The following is a 12,099-nucleotide window of genomic DNA, read 5'->3' on the forward strand; positions in this document are numbered from 1 at the left end:
CTGAAGTCCTGCCATTTTGGTTTCTTCCTGGGATTTCTAGCTATATGACTTGAAAACCACTGCTGGCCAATACTGGAGAAATGGCTAATCCCTGTGATTAAGTAATTGCCCATCTGTGTACTGGACTAATAGATTTGGGCCCTGAGGTAAGGTTTCATAAAATGGTAAAGTTTGATGGGAAAGAACAATAGCCTTTATTGAACACCTATTAAGTATCTGGCATTGTGTAGGTATTTTATTCACATCATAACATTAAAAACTCCTAACAGGTCTGTATGTAATGACTGAGGTGGGAAGAGCCTAAGGAATAGGTAGAATGGTAGCCCAAATTCAGAGTAGGATCTGTCCTTGATCAGACTAAATGATATATATCCAAATCAAATCAAACATATCCAAATCAAACATCCATATCCAAATCAAACATCATCACTTCAATGGTGATGAAGGGCAGATCTAGGGATTCCTACTGTAATTTTATAGTATTAATGCCCATCAGGTTGTGGCTATTAAGTGGTGGAACCAGAATTTATAAAAATATTCCCTACTCTAGGTCTCCTAACTGTAAATCTCACAGGTCTTTCCCGGTACACAGGAAAATGTGTGAGAGGAGAGGTTAAAATGAGGGCTTGTGAGCCACATTACCATTCTGACTAGTTCTGAGATCATCCATGAGTTAGTCTCTCTGTGCCTCTTTCTTCAAATGTAAATCTGGAGGTGATATTCATAGCAATAACTCACAGACCTGTTGTGAAGATTAAATGTCTTAATATATGTAAATGGCCTTGTGCTGGTTTGAAAGGATGTATGTACCCTAGAAAAGCCATGTTTAGATCAAAATCCCATTTCATAGTGGCAGAATAATCCCTATTCAATACTGTATGTAATTAGATCATCTCCCTAGAGATGTAACCTAATCAAGAGTGGTTGTTAAACTGGATTAGGGGAGACATGTCGCCACCCATTTATTTGGGTCTTGAGAAGTTTCTGGAATCCTATAAAAGAGGAAACATTTTGGAGAATGAGAGATTCGGAGAGAGCAGAGAATGCTGCAGCACCATGAAGCAGAGAGCCCACAAGCCAGTGACCTTTGGAGATGAAGAAGGAAAACACCTCCCAGGGAGTTTCATGAAACAGGAAGCCAGGAGAGAAGGCTAGCAGATGACGCTGTGTTCACTATTTACCCTTCCAGCTGAGAGAGAAGCTCTGACTGTGTTCACCATGGGCCTTCTCACTTGAGAGAGAAACCCTGAACTTCATCGATCTTCTTGAACCAAGGTATCTTTCCCTGGATGGAGCCTTTAATTGGACATTTCTATAGATTTGTTTTAATTGGGACATTTTCTTGGCCTTAGAACTGTAAACTAGCAACTTATTAAATTCCCCTTTTTAAAAGCCATTCTGTTTCTGGTAAATTGCATTCTGGCAGCTAGCAAACTAAAACAGGCCTGGTAATGCAATAAGCTCTCAGTAAGTTGAGCTTTTATCACTACATATTACTGTGACATATTAAAGTATAGAGACTGATCCTTTACCTGGTCCTGAGATAAAGCTGAACTGGAGGTCCTGGGTGGCTGCAGAAGCAAATAGTATAAGCTTTTTGGTCAGTGGTAAAAAGGGAACATGGATATTAAAGACAATTCTTGCCCATTTCATCATTTTGCCTTGAGCTGGTCCTGGAGAACTATATTCTCTAAATTTAGATGTCACAGTAAGAGCAAATAGCAAGTATTGGTTGAGCTTAAATTTAAGATTATTATTAAAGGAAGAGAGACTGTATATTAAGAAGACAGGTATCTAAAGGAAGAGTGATAAACTCCATGTAACTGAGGCCAGACATTTAGTTCTGATTAACTAAAGTTCATGCTAGTAGATACCTTTGTAATTCAACTGATTGTAGAATGGAATGAGTAGTGCAATGAGTTCTTTCTCTCAAGTAGACAGAAGAGAAGCTGATAAATGATTTTTACCTACTATCCTTTAAAATATGTGTATTTTTAGTCTGTCTTTCAATGATAGGGAAAGTGCCTTCTGTTTTATTGTTTGTTCATTTGCTTTGCTCCACAGACGTCAATATTATAGTATATAGTTTGTTAAGCTTCAATATTTCCCAATTTCAACTAATTGAAGAGCCCTTGCTTTAAATGAAGAGTCAAGGAAAATAACATGAAACCCGTGTTAAGTAGTGTTTTAGTTTGGAAGCAGCTGGAATGTGACATACCAGAAACAGAACGGCTTTTAAAAATGGAATTTATTAAGTTTCAAGTTAACAGATCTAGGGCTGTGAAATTGTCCAAATTAAGGCACCAACAAGAGGTTACCTTCACTCAAGAAAGGCCGATGTAGTTTGGGGTTTCTCTCTCAGCTGGAAGGGCACGTGGCGAAGTCTGCTAGCTTTTTCTCTCAGCTCCTTGCTTCATGAAGCTCCCCTAGGGGCATTTTCCTTCTTTATCTCCAAAGGTCTTTGGCTGAGTGGGCTCTCAAGTTTTTTCCAAAATGGTTCACTCTTAAAATACTCCAGTAAGCAACTCCACCTTGAATGGGTGGAGACACATGTCTATGGAAACCATCTAATCAAAAGTTACCACTCACAATTGGGTGGGTCACATCTCCACAGACACAATCAAAAAGTTTCCACTCAGCAATATTGAATGAGAATTAAAGAACTTGGCTTTTCTGGGGTACATAACAGATTCAAACTGGCACAAATAGTTACACAGTTTAATAATTCTTTGGAAAATAATCCTAATTTTAATAATAAAATCATAATAGAATCTAATGATTAATCATGGACATTCCACTCAATATATGGTGCTGAGGAAGCAAAGATGAGTAAGATTTAGTCTTTGCCCTCAAAGAGTTCATAGCTGAGTGAGGGAGAAAAATAAATTGCAAAAAAGCACAACAAAATGTAAGAAGTATTATGATAAAATGTGCAGAGTGTTAGATGATGCAGCAGAGGAAATAACTCAGAAAACTTATGAAAGCCTCACAAAAGGAACTTTTACTAAATTAAGAGTTCCATAAGATGATTACAAACGATGGCTACAACAAGAGGTTGTATATATGCAGTCATTCTTAAAGGCTAGAAAAGATGGATGGCAAGCTGTGGGAAGTATGCCAATGAACTTCCAATTATCCCTAGGAGGATTAGCTGCACTGCAGGACTTGGGAATGGATCCCTCCATCCCATCTCAAACACTGCTGACATCTTTTCAGCTCTTCTGCTACACAACCCATTCTTGCATCATATTGTCAGTCAGGGTTCATGCACCCTTCATAAATTTACTACTTGTGGGCATATATGAATTATCCCATTTTCCACTGACTACGCAAATTAGTGATCACTTCCTTCAGCATGGAAAAACAGCATACTGAATAATAGCTTTTAACACATTGTAAGCATCTGGTAAACTGTAGTAGCAATTGCTGTTGGATGTGGAGAGAAACAAAAGCCTCATGTAGTTTTTGATAGAAAGGTGGTTATATCAGGAAAAAATGAATTGGTTAAGTGTGGTCCAAAGGTCTTCCTGCCCTATTCTGCAAATGAATCATTTAAATCCTACAGAATGATAGGCTCCTGAGAGCCTCAGCCTGTAAAATGATTCAAAACTGCACTGTGTATATACATGTGTTATATGTATTTTATGTGTGTATGTATTTGTGTTCTTCCACACGTTTGTGTATAGAGGTGGATGCATATGAGTGTATGGGTACTTATGTGTGTGTATTTGTGCGTCTGTATGTGTTTTTATATGTGAATATTAATGAATATGTAAGTATAGATGCTTGTGTGAATATATTTGCTTGTGTGTGTGTGTGTGTTGTGTGTGTGTGTCAGACCAGATCGGCTGGGAAGTACTATAAAACTTCTCATACTCCTCGCGGGCTCTCTCTTCTCCCCCCATCGCCAACAGACAGAAGCAGAAAGAATGCTCTGTGACCTAAGCCTGCATTAGAAAGTTTGTGGCTCTTTGAGGACATTCCACCTGGGAACCTTGTGGGTTCCCTGAAGGATGGTGGGTTTTATAAGAGGTCAGACAGTTCCGCCAGGAAGAAGGCACTGCTGCGGACAAGCTAGACTGAAGCCCAGAGTTAGTCCCCCAGCCCCCTAGTTCCCAAGTCTTCCTCGCCAGGGGCCGACGACTCTGCAGAGGCGGGCGGGGCCGGGGCAGGCTCAGCCGCGGCGCCCGCGGCCCGCGGGATGGAGTCGGCCCGCGGCGCGGGAGGGGGGAGAGGGAGCGGGAGGGCGGGGGCGGCGGGAAGCCATGCCTCCAGCTGTGGAGACTGCCGCACAGCTGGAGCGATCGCTGTCACCTGCGCCGCGCCGTCGCCCTTGCTCCCGCTGCCCGGCCCGCGGCGGGCGGACTTTGCGGTGGGAGCGCGGTGCAGTGAGCAGCGTCGCCGGGGGCGCGGGGCGTAGGCGGCGGCGGCCGTGGGCCGAGCTGGTATTTATAGCTCGGTGACAGCTCGGCCGCAGCGGCGCCGCGGGTCCGTCTCGCCGCGCTTCCCAGCGAGGCCGCCAGCGCGGCGTAGGGCTGTGCTCGACCCGGTCTCGCGTGTGCGGACGCCCGGAGCCCCGCGGCCCTATCGGGTGAGTACGCGGGCCCGGGCTGGGCGCGCCTCCCCCGCCACCCAGTCCAGCCGCAGCGGAGCCTCCGGGTCCCGCTGTCCGCAGCCCGGCTGCCGGCTCGCCCCTGCCCGCGATAAGGAGGCGGCCGCCGGCCCCCGGCCCCGCGTCCTCGGCTCCTTTTCTCCTCCCTTCCTGAGGATGGCATCCAAAGAGGAAGGGTGAAGTGTCAAGGAGGGAGACTCACGCACCAAGCCCTCTGGGTGAGAGCGGGGGAGGCTTCCGGGCGAATGCCTTGAGATGGGGACTCCTCAAACTCCCGGCCCTGGGGTAAGGGACACCACCGAACAGACCTTGAACTTCCCTCACTTCAGTGATTCCTAGGATAGGTTTTAAGAAAAAGCCTCATCAATTATTTGTTAATTAAATGAACAGGTTGCAGTTCGTGTATATTCTCTAAACCAAAACCAAAACCAAAAACCACCAACCAACCAACCAAACAAAAAGAGTCTTTGGGTGTTTACCAACTTCGGTGTGACGAAAACTATCTTTTGATTCCTGTTTTTGAAAATGCCACAGGCCCGTAAGTGTGTTTGACTCATGTGCTAACAATTTGGCTACCATTATTCATTCTACCCGCTGTAAAACAATAAACCCTGTGTTTGTGTATGATTGGAGTAAACATCACATGTTATTTTAGAATTATCTGTGCATAGAAGTCTCATGAACCAACAACTGAGTAAAAGTATGTTGAATGTAAGGAAATGTCTTTTCTCACAAATTAAACGATTTATTGTCTGAAATCCAAAGTAGGGCTCCTAAGGAAGCTGTCAGGGTTTTGTTTTGTCTTTAGGAAAGAAAGTGTTTCTGATTTCTTAAATATAAAAAGTAGTAGAAAACATCTAACATTTCCCTCCCTCAGTTTTTTTAGTTTGGAGGTAATTACGGATTTTGATATATTGATCCAGGTATTCGTCTCTCTTCAGCCCACTCCCTGTCGGGTGGGTTGTGTACTGAAAACAGGACTTTTCAGTGTGATTTAATTCGATTCTTTAAAACTGCGAATCATTTAAAAAATAACCTCAGACATGTGAGAATATTATTTTGACTTTAACCCTTATTTTCTTTGGTAAGTTTTGTTTAGAATATGATCACAGAGATCCAGTCGTTGTTAGCATAAACGGATATCCCTGAAAAGGAGGACCAAACAGTTTAAGAGAACTCATTGGTGATTATTTTTTTAACTTTATAATATGAAAGGGCTCATAAATATTTTGTGTTTCAATGAAAAAGTTGCATAAGGTCTTTGTTCAGAGGACCCCGTTTGCTTTTGGATTCTCTAGTTTGAAAACTTGCACTGGTTCAGTGCTTGTTATCCCAAAGATTGCAAGACAAGAGTAAGGGAAGAAAATCACTTAAAGGTTAAAACAATGTGAAGAAGAAGTCTAGGAAGTGATGTGTGGATGTGAGCCTCTAATGAGACAGGGTACCACAAAAACCATCCTGTCTAAGCAAAAACATTTATGGTGGTTTCATTGATTGACTTAAAAGGTTGCTTTTTATTTAAAAGGCTGTGTGGTTTCTTGTATTGGACTAAAAGTTCCCAGTTTACTTCTGTTATTATTGCTATTTTTTTAAAGCCTGTATTGAGCACTTGCGTTTCATAAAATAATTTGTACTGTCTTGGCATACTTTATTTTCATCAACAATTTAAGACAATATATTAAGACCTACTCTTACCTCAGGGTACGTCTAAATGTATATTTATTTTTCCATCTTTCTGTCATTTCTCTTTTTACAGACTTGGGTGTTCTATTACTTAGAGTCTAAATTCTCTCAGAGTGGAATCCTTCCCCCGACTTCACCCAAGGCTGGTCTGTTATCCACCCAGCATCCATCCATCTACTTATTTATTCATCCATCAGCAAATATTTATTGACTGCCTACTAGATGCAAGTCATTACAATGTACTTACTCCTACTTCTTTTCCCATAGGAACTTTTTTATTCTGGTATTTTGTACTGGTCAGTGTAGGGAGCACAGTAATAATTAAAAATATTGACTTTGGGCTCATGAAAAGTAAGATCTGCCAGTTTCTGCCAGTTACTACCTGCACGACCTTGGGCAGAACCGCCATTTCTTCACTGGTAAAATCCGAAGAGTTGAAGTAAAGATGAACCAAGATAATACATAAAAAGTGCTTTCAAACAGCCTAACATGTAAAAAGCACTAAAAAAAAAAATGTTAATTATTATTGTTGTGTACATCTGCTCTGACCCTATTCACTCCACATTCCCCATCTTGGTAAATGGGAAATCCATCCTGGGTTTTATTTAGACATCCAATTCATCAGCAAATCTTATCAGCTCTCCCTTTTAAATGCATCCAGAATCTGAGCTATACCTTCTACCAGCCTGGTCCAAGTTACTGTATTTCACCTGGATTATTGCAAGAGCTTCCTCTGTAACCTTCCTGCTTCTGTTCCTTGATCTCCTACAAAGTATTTCAACCAGCAGGGAGAGTGGCCCTTCTAAGATATGTCAGATTATATTACTCCTCTGCTTCCCATATTATTAAGTATAGAAAGCCCAAATACATAGGATGTCCTCAAGGTCTGTTATATGATTGTGTACTATCTCAGGAATCTTCATCTCCTTTTATATTCCTTTGCACCTATGACCCTCAGTTGCAGGAGCCTCCTTGCTATTCCTTAAATATACTAAGCGCACATCTGCCTCAGGTCTTTGCAATTCTTGTTCCCCCTTTAGGGATCATTCTTCCCCAGATAACTGCTTGTGTCCTTAACTTCTTTCATGTCTCTGTTCAAATGTCACTTTTTAGTGAGCCCTTCAACTTCCCTCGCTCCTGACACTCTCTATTAATTTTCCCCTACTTTAATTTCATCCATCAACTTATAACTTTCTAAAATATTGTGCATTAAATTTTTTATTTCCTTCAATTAGACTATAAAGTCTATGGCAATAGGAACTTTGTTTGTAACCTTAGTAAATATTAGACAAATGAATGAATGAAAATTATGTGGAATTAGCAAATTTGGACTTGACCACTTTCTATGTATGATTTTGGACAAGTAACAGTCTTTTTGAGCCTCAGAACACCTGTAAAATAAAGAATATTCATGTTTATCTCGTCAAGTTATTCTATTAAAATCTTTTAATGCTGAGTGTAGCATTTAAAACACACTCAGAAAATGTAATACAAAGTTGATATTACTTTCATGCCCATTTTTAATGGGAGATGACTAAAAGTCACTCGCAGTTTCACAGCGGTCTTCAGGTTAAGAAGCACCAAGAAGTGACCAGCAACTTTACAAATGTAATCTTCTGTAATCTTCACACCAGTTCTGTGAGGAAAGTACTTTCATTAGGATTTACTGGTAAAGAAATGGAGTCTCAAAGAGGTTAGGGATTGCCCAAGGTCATAGAACTAGCAAGTAATAGGGCCAGGTAGATTATGATGGATCATATTCTTTCTGCTACATTATGCTGCCTTCTGAAAACATATGTTCTTGATTTCTTTGGTCATTTGTATAGTCATTCTAAGGGTATGATTCATATCCATTAAAAATACTAACATTATGTAAATACAGGGCATTATCATTATTTGTCTATTTAGGAAATAATATCAAATAATTTAAAACTTTGTCCTTTTGACGTGCAAATTTATAAATGATTTTATCCTAGGAATTAAATGAAATGATTGCATGAAGTATTCTCATAGCTTTAAATAACTTTGCTTATATAACTATACCACAACTACTAGCTAATTGAAAAAAATAATCTTTAACTTTGTCTGGTACTAATACAGCTAAGATCTATTCAGACTTAGCAGTGGATTTCACAAAGTGCATATAATGCTTGAAATTGGATTCAAGATGTTGAAAGAAAGTTCATAGAATTCATCTTGGCAGAGCAGCAGGCACAGTCATCACTACTAAGTCTTAATGGGAGTTAAGAAGGGTTACAAGTGAAATACCAGCCATTAATAGTCAAGGACCTTCCAAAAATCCTAGAATAGTGCTTCACAAGAAAAATGATCTGTTTAGTAATCTAATTAGGTATAACTAGATGCTAAGATCAACATTAATAGAACTGTACTTTGGGTCCTGTTTACTTGGCTAGTTATAGTGTCTTTTTGTATAGCATATCATTTCCTCAGGGACATGCCAACTGTGGTACTTAGATTCAGGTGTCAACTTGGCCAGGTGAAGGTGTCTAGTTCTATTGCTGTGACATGAGTCAATGTCATGTGAACCTCATCTGTTGCTGATTACATCTGCAATTGGTTAGGAGGCGTGCCTGCTGCAATGAATGATGCTTGATTTAATTGGCTGGTGCTTAAATGAGAGAGCTCTAAGTAGCACAGCAAAAGCAGCTCAGCATGCCTCATCTCAGCATTTGCATCTCAGCCCAGGCCTTTGGAGATGCAGAAAGAAATCATCGCAGGGAAAGTTGTTGGAATCCAGAAGCCTGGAGAGAAGGCCAGCAGAGATCACCCTGTGCCTTCCCATGTAAGAAAGAACCTCAGTTGAAAGTTAGCTGCTCTTCCTTTGAAGAACTATACGTCAACTAAATAAATCCCCTTTTATTGAAAGCCAATCCATCTCTGATATGTTGCATTCCAGCAGCTAGCAAACTAGAACACCAACTTTTTAAAAACATGTTTTTTATCCTAATCATGTAAAATAATGTTTATGCAAAGAAAAGGAAGAAAAAGCAATAATTTTCAAAGTATAATTCATGAATAGTTATGGAACAGATTTCAGAGTTTGTTAGGGGTTTCCATTTTACTATTTCAGATTTTTCCTTTTAGCTGCTCCAGAACATTGGAGGCTAGAAGAAAAATCAATATGGTGATTCAGCAGTCATACTCATTTGTTAAATCTGTTTCTCTGTTATAACTCCTTCTTTTCCTTTGATACTTCTCCCAATTTATAGGGATCTTGGGCAATGCCCATTCTGAGTTTTTCATGTTGAGAAGGGGTGTCGACACTAAAGGAGAGGGGGATGTAATTAGTTGATAATCTTGAAGAGGCTGGTCCCTCTGGGTTTCAGGATTTTGAGGCTTGCCTTTATGAAACTTATTTCTTAGTGGAGATGCCAAGACTACCTATAATGAGGCCTAAGAGTTTCTTCCAGGAAACCTCTTTTGTTGCTCAGATGTAGCATCTCTCTAAGTCCAACTCTGCAAGGAAAATCATTACCCTCCCTTCTACATGGGAAATGACCTTCTGGTTTGAAAATCTCCCTGACCTGACAATGTGGGGTGTGACTGCCAGGAATGAGTTTGTTGGCCCTCGCACTGTGGAATACAACAGGGCCTTCTGGACCAAAAGGGGGAAATGAAATGTAATAAAATAAGGCATCAGTAGGCAAGAGAGATCAAATAGAGTCAAAAGGCTATTCTGGAGCATACTCTTATGCAAGCCTTGGTTAGAGAGTATTAATTGCCATAGTTGCTAAACACCAACCAACATCATTCCTATTAACTCTTAAGACCACCTAGGGCTCGAACTGAGACTCTATACAAGTTTCATGCACTAAGTTTGCTTTCTTGGAATTTATAATTTCCAGACGGTACCTAGGCCAGATAAATCCTGGACATGGCAACTTTTAGCAACCTTGTGTATGAGTCCTGAAGTAGATAAAAGTAGAAGTTTTATCGAAGTTATTAGGTAGGTTTTTGAAATTTGGGATCCATAAGAGATACCACTTCAGCTTCTGGGTTTTATGAGTCAAGAATAAATATCAACTGTATTTAGCATAACATAAATATGGGGGTCCTGTAGCTGTATCATTCTGCTAATATCTAAGTCACTAAAATTGTTGATGGAAATAATGAATAAGTTGTAAGTATGATGGGAAATAACCTTATTGGAAGGAGCATTTCCAGCTTTGCAGTATACTAGAAAGACCAAGAGCTAGGAATGGATGTAGATGCAAATGCTGGATCTTACCTTACTGAGCGTGTGAATTAAATAGATAAGTGCATTGGGCTTCCTGTAACATGGCAATGATGGTACCATTCATGATATAACTGTGGGAATTAAAAATAAGATAAGGTATGATTTAGTTTCCTGGGCTGCTGAAGCCAATATTGTACAATGGGTTGGGTTAAACAATGGGGAATTTATTAGCTCATGAGTTTGAGGCTTGGATAGAAGTCCAAATCAAGGCATCATCAAGATGCTTTCTTTCTGAAGACTGTGGCATTTTGGGGCTGGCTGCTGGAGATCCTTGGTCCTTAACTTGTCACATGGCAAGACTATATGGTGGCATCTCCTCATCTCTCCCTTCACTTCTGGGTTCCACTGATGTTCAGTTTTGGCTGCTCTCTCTTGGCTTTCTATTTCTGAATGTCATTCTGCTTGTAAAGGACTCTAGTAATAGGTTTAAGATCTGTCTTGACTGAGGTGGTCCATACCTTAACTGAAGTAACCTCATCAAAAGGTTCTATTTATAATGGGTTCAGACCCCCAGGAATGGGTGAAATTTAAGAACATGTTTTTCTGGGGACATATAGCTCCAAATCACCACAAGGTATTAGTGCAAGATTGTTGCTCAGCATGATACAGTTCTCTCTTTTAAAATAGTGTAAATGCTGGAAAGGAATAGCTAGCTTCAGTTTTAAAAAAATGTTCTAAGTCAGTTTGAGTATATGAACATTACATAGTGCGCACAAGATTCTGAAGGTAAAAAATAATAAAAACACACACACATTAAATAAGTACATGCCAACTCTTCACAAAGGATTTATTAATAAAAAAATCAAGGTCATATATATTCATCATTCAGAATCCTGCTGCCTTGATTTCTGTGTGTGTTTGTGTTTGTGTATGGTGTTGGCAACTACACTAGAATTCCTCAATGATAAGAGAAGCAACCTGTTATGCAGCTTCTAAACCAGTTCTGATGGCATGTAGGGGCTATTTCTGCTTCAAGATAAGATGTATTCTGTATATGTCTCCTGTGGTGATGGTCTTTGTAGTCTTTGAAAGATAATTGCATGAAATTGAATTGGCAACCAACCGCTTCTGGCATCCTTGCACACTGGATATCACGAAATGCATTGTGTTCATTTTTGTTCTTCACAACTGGCTCTGCTTTCTTTGGTGTGGAAACCACACAGGTAGATCTCTGCTGCTGCCGTGGGTGATGAGCCTCACTTTTAAAAAAAGAATCTTGTGAGAGTAACTATTCCTAACTGACCTGAGCAACACTCCTGGGAACCCAGATGTTAAGAGTTGTTCACGAAGATCATAAGGGATTTGAAATTACTTAAAGGCTTTTGAAGGAGGCACACTAACTATTTATTTTGCTGAATTTTATTGCCAATCCTTTTGCATGTTTACATTGTTTTTCTAAAATAGTTAAGGCAAATACTCACTCATTTAGAGGATGGGTTTAATTGACATTCATCAGCGCAGAATATTGAACGGGGACTTGGAGCCTGTTCTCAGATCTTGCGCTGAAGAAGAAAAAACTTAAAGTATTTTCATGCTTGCGGCTCAA

General features: G+C 40.1%; 1 protein-coding gene across 5 annotated transcripts in view; it reads left to right on the forward strand.

Moving 5' to 3' along the window:
* Window positions 1-12,099, forward strand: part of TMEM117 (transmembrane protein 117) — a 585,676-nt gene that overhangs the window by 50,446 nt on the left and 523,131 nt on the right. Inside the window, exon 1 of one of the 5 annotated variants that reach the window (XM_077170636.1) lies at window positions 4,495-4,591. The exons of the other annotated variants lie outside the window; for them this stretch is intronic. The gene's annotated coding sequence lies outside the window, so the exon portion shown is untranslated. Of the gene's footprint in view, window positions 1-4,494; window positions 4,592-12,099 lie in introns of those variants that run through there. 5 annotated transcript variants of the gene reach the window in all.

Source organism: Tamandua tetradactyla, chromosome 7 (genome assembly GCF_023851605.1).
Source record: "Tamandua tetradactyla isolate mTamTet1 chromosome 7, mTamTet1.pri, whole genome shotgun sequence".
NCBI classification, from domain to species: Eukaryota; Metazoa; Chordata; class Mammalia; order Pilosa; family Myrmecophagidae; genus Tamandua; species Tamandua tetradactyla.